A 3,641-nucleotide genomic window follows, 5' to 3' on the forward strand; every position below is an offset into this window, starting at 1 on the left:
CCTTGCATATGCCTTCAAGTAGAGTCTCAATCCTTGATAGTCTCTCTTCCGATGATGGAGAGTTGAGATTGGAAGGATGAGAAGGGCCATTTTGACTTTGGTATGGACGTTGAGAAGTGTTGTTGGATGGGTGTTGGTATGACCTCTGTGTTGAGTGCTGGTGAGTTGCATTGTTGTTGGCGTTATGGCATCTCTGATCTTGGCCTTGGTCTTGTTGATTTCCCCACCCAAAGTTTGGGTGTTTCCTCCAACCAAGATTATACATTTTGGAGTATGGGTCATGATTCTTCCTAGGTGAATTCCCAATGTAGTTGGCTTGTTCCTGATCACCCTCTGCTTCTTCATTCACCCCTTCTTGGGTTGCTGCTGAAGTGGTGATTGCTGCTACTTGATTCCTCTCCATTTTCTTGGTGAGGTCAGCTAATTGGTTGGTAATCATCTTATTTTGAGCTAGCAGTGCATCCACATTGTTCAGCTCTATCACTCCTCTAGTATTGCCTCTTTCAGAAGCATAGAAGTAGTCATTCTCTGCTACAGTCTCAATGACATCTATGGCTTCTTCAATGGTCTTCTTCTTGTTCAGAGATCCCCCGGATGAGTGGTCTACTGCCTTCTTTGATTCATACGAAAGGCCTTCATAGAAAATGTGCAACTGCACCCATTCATTGAACATATCTGGCGGGCATCTTCTTGTCAAGTCTTTAAACCTCTCCCATGCTTTATATAGAGTCTCACCATCCTGCTGCCTGAATGTCTGTACCTCAGCTCTCAACCTGTTGATCCGTTGAGGAGGATAGAATCTTGCCAAGAACTTGTTTACCACATCTTCCCAGGTTGCTAAACTCTCATTTGGAAAGGATTCCAGCCATTTAGATGCTTTGTCCATGAGTGAGAAGGGAAACAGAAGTAGTCTATAGGTGTCAGGATGAACACCATTAGACTTTACAGTATCGCATATCCTCAGAAAGGTGGTTAGATGTTGATTGGGGTCTTCTTGGACACTTCCTCCGAATGAACAATTGTTCTGAACAAGGGTGATGAGCTGTGGCTTTAGTTCAAAGTTGTTGGCATGTATGGTTGGCCTTTGGATGCTACTTCCACAGTTTCCTGTGTTTGGGTTGATGTAAGAACCCAGAACTCTTCTCTCTTGTCCAGCCTGATGCGCTGGACCTTCTCTGCCATGGTTGTGAGCCTCTTCTTCATGATGGTTCTCCATATTCTCCTCCATGTCTGGTTCAAAGTACTCTTCCTCTTCCTCAGCACCAACTACTCTCTTTCCTCTTGCTTCCCTTCTTAATCTAAGGAAGGTCCTCTCAGGTTCAAAATCAAAAGAAGTTGAAGCCCCGCTTCTTCTACCTGTCATACAACTAACAAAGCAAAAGCAAGAGAGATAGATGCAGACAGTAATTTCTACAGAAATGCTGTTAGTGTGAATGACGCAATATATCAAACAGTTAGTGGGTTAGTGACTGAATTGTAAACAACTAAGAAAATGGGTAGAGGAAAGGGAAGAAAATAGCTAAACAGAAAGTAAATTACTCAAATGAACTTAAATCAAACAAAATAAAAACAAATGCTCAATCTAGTTATCTACCAATTTAATCATTGTTGATACAAAATCAATCCCCGGCAACGGCGCCATAAACTTGATACACGGAAACTTGTCTCTCAACAAATTTTCTTTGGCAAGTATACCGAATTGTCGTCAAGTAAAAACTCACAGTAGAGTGAGGTCGAATTCCACAGGGATTGATTGGTCAAACAACTTTAATTGGAAGAATGTTCTAGCTGAGCTAAGCAGAAAGTGAGTTGAGAATTGCAGGAAATTAAATGGCGGGAAAGTAAATAGCAGAAAATAAATGACGGGAAGTAAATTGAAAAATCTTAAATGGGGAAGGGAAGTTTAGCATGAAAGTAAATGGCATGATGTAAAGAGAATGGGTAAGATCAGAAATGGGAAATTCATTGGGCTTAGGAGATGTTGCATTCTCCGGATCAAGTTCATTTTCATCTCTTCCTCAATCAATGCATTTATTGATCTCCTTGGCAATCATAAGTGATTGAATTCCAATTCCTTGGTAATTCAATCTCTCAAATTAGATCAATAGCCAATTCCTTGGTCTAATTACTCATGAGAAGAGATGAAGTGTGGTCACTGATTATACCACATGTGTTTCCAAATCAAAGTATTGGGAGAATTATATGTCACCATATCCGCCCAAACCCCAATTTGGTCCAACATGAGAAAACATTTCTAGCATGATCTCTTCATCCCTTTTCCAAGGTTCAGAAGAGATCCAAGTATGAATAGCTTCTTTTCCAAGATAACTACTCAATTGGATGACGATTTAAAGCTTCGTAGTAAAATCACGAGAAAGGATAGAATAAGAGTAATGAAAACTATTATTGATCCATCAAATTACAACAGAGCAGAGAAAGTAAAATACAGAGAGTAATTCTAATAATGCCCAAAAGCCCCTTTTTCTAGTTCAAAGCTCTCCCTATTTATACTACTCTTCTGATCTTCTAGTTGATTCTTCAAGTCTTGGATATGGGCCTTTGGATCTTGAGTTGAAGTAGTTATCTTCTTTAGTGGGCTCAGCTTTACTTGCAGAGAAAGTGTGAAGTAGGCAGGGACTTTAGCTTAGGGCGTTAGTGGTGTTAACGTTAAGTGAAAATGTGGGGCTGAGAACATTAGTGACAATCACCTTTTTCACTAACGTTCCTAACCCAAAGTGGTCCACGTCAACTTCAACGTTAGTGGCACTAACGTGACCACTAACGTTGACCCTTGGCCCTTCGCAAACGTTACTGGGGTTTACCTTTTTCAATAACATTAAGAGTACCCCTTTCTCCCTACGTTAGAGTCCACGTTAGAATAGTTAACGTGGCCTTTAACATAGGCTTGCCAAATTTTCGAGAGCGTTAGTGACACTTACCTTTGTCACTAACGCTTCAGAATGCCCCTTCTTCCCACGTTAGAGTTCACATTAACTAGGTTAACGTGACTTCTAACGTGGTATTGATACCCATCTCTAACGTTAGTGACAAAGGTGAGTGTCACTAACGTTGGCTAATCATCCCTCTTCTCTACGTTAACTTCCACGTTAATGCAATTAACGTGGCAACTAACGTGGCTTAATCCAACGTTAGTGACAAAGGTGAGTGTCACTAATGTTGGTGATTCTTGCTCCCTCCATGTTAGAGTCCACGTTAACTAGGTTAACGTGGCTTTTAATGTAGCCAATATGGGCTTAGTCCAACGTTAGTGACAAAGGTGAGTGTCACTAACGTTGGCATCATCTTCTTCTTCCACGTTAGAGCTCACGTTAACTAAGTTAACGTGGCTCTTAACATGGCCAATTGCCCCTTTTGGAATGTTAGTGGCACTTACTTTTACCACTAACGTTGGAGTTCTACTTCTCTTCCACGTTAGCTTCCACGTTAACATAGTTAACGTGGCAACTAACGTGGGCTATGATGGCTCACGAAGGCGTTATTGGCAATCACTTTTCTCAATAACGTTGCAAGCTAGCCTTCATTCCATGTTAGTGGTTACGTTAGCTAGACTAACATGGCTGCTAACGTGGTTCTTCCTTGCTTCCTTTATCCTGAAATCAAGTAATAAAGTGCATCAAAGA

The 3,641-nt window shown here is 41.1% G+C and overlaps 1 non-coding gene across 1 annotated transcript; it reads left to right on the forward strand.

Annotated features, from left to right (window-relative positions):
• The first annotated feature begins 668 nt into the window (after nucleotides 1–668).
• LOC148564272 (small nucleolar RNA R71) lies at nucleotides 669–775 on the forward strand. Its single transcript, XR_015885138.1, has one exon. It is a non-coding gene; the product is annotated as a small nucleolar RNA R71 (small nucleolar RNA).
• The last annotated feature ends 2,866 nt before the right edge of the window (nucleotides 776–3,641 follow it).

The sequence above is a fragment of the Arachis ipaensis genome, chromosome B5 (assembly GCF_059453495.1).
Source record: "Arachis ipaensis isolate K30076 ecotype BB chromosome B5, ASM5945349v1, whole genome shotgun sequence".
Taxonomy (NCBI): domain Eukaryota; kingdom Viridiplantae; phylum Streptophyta; class Magnoliopsida; order Fabales; family Fabaceae; genus Arachis; species Arachis ipaensis.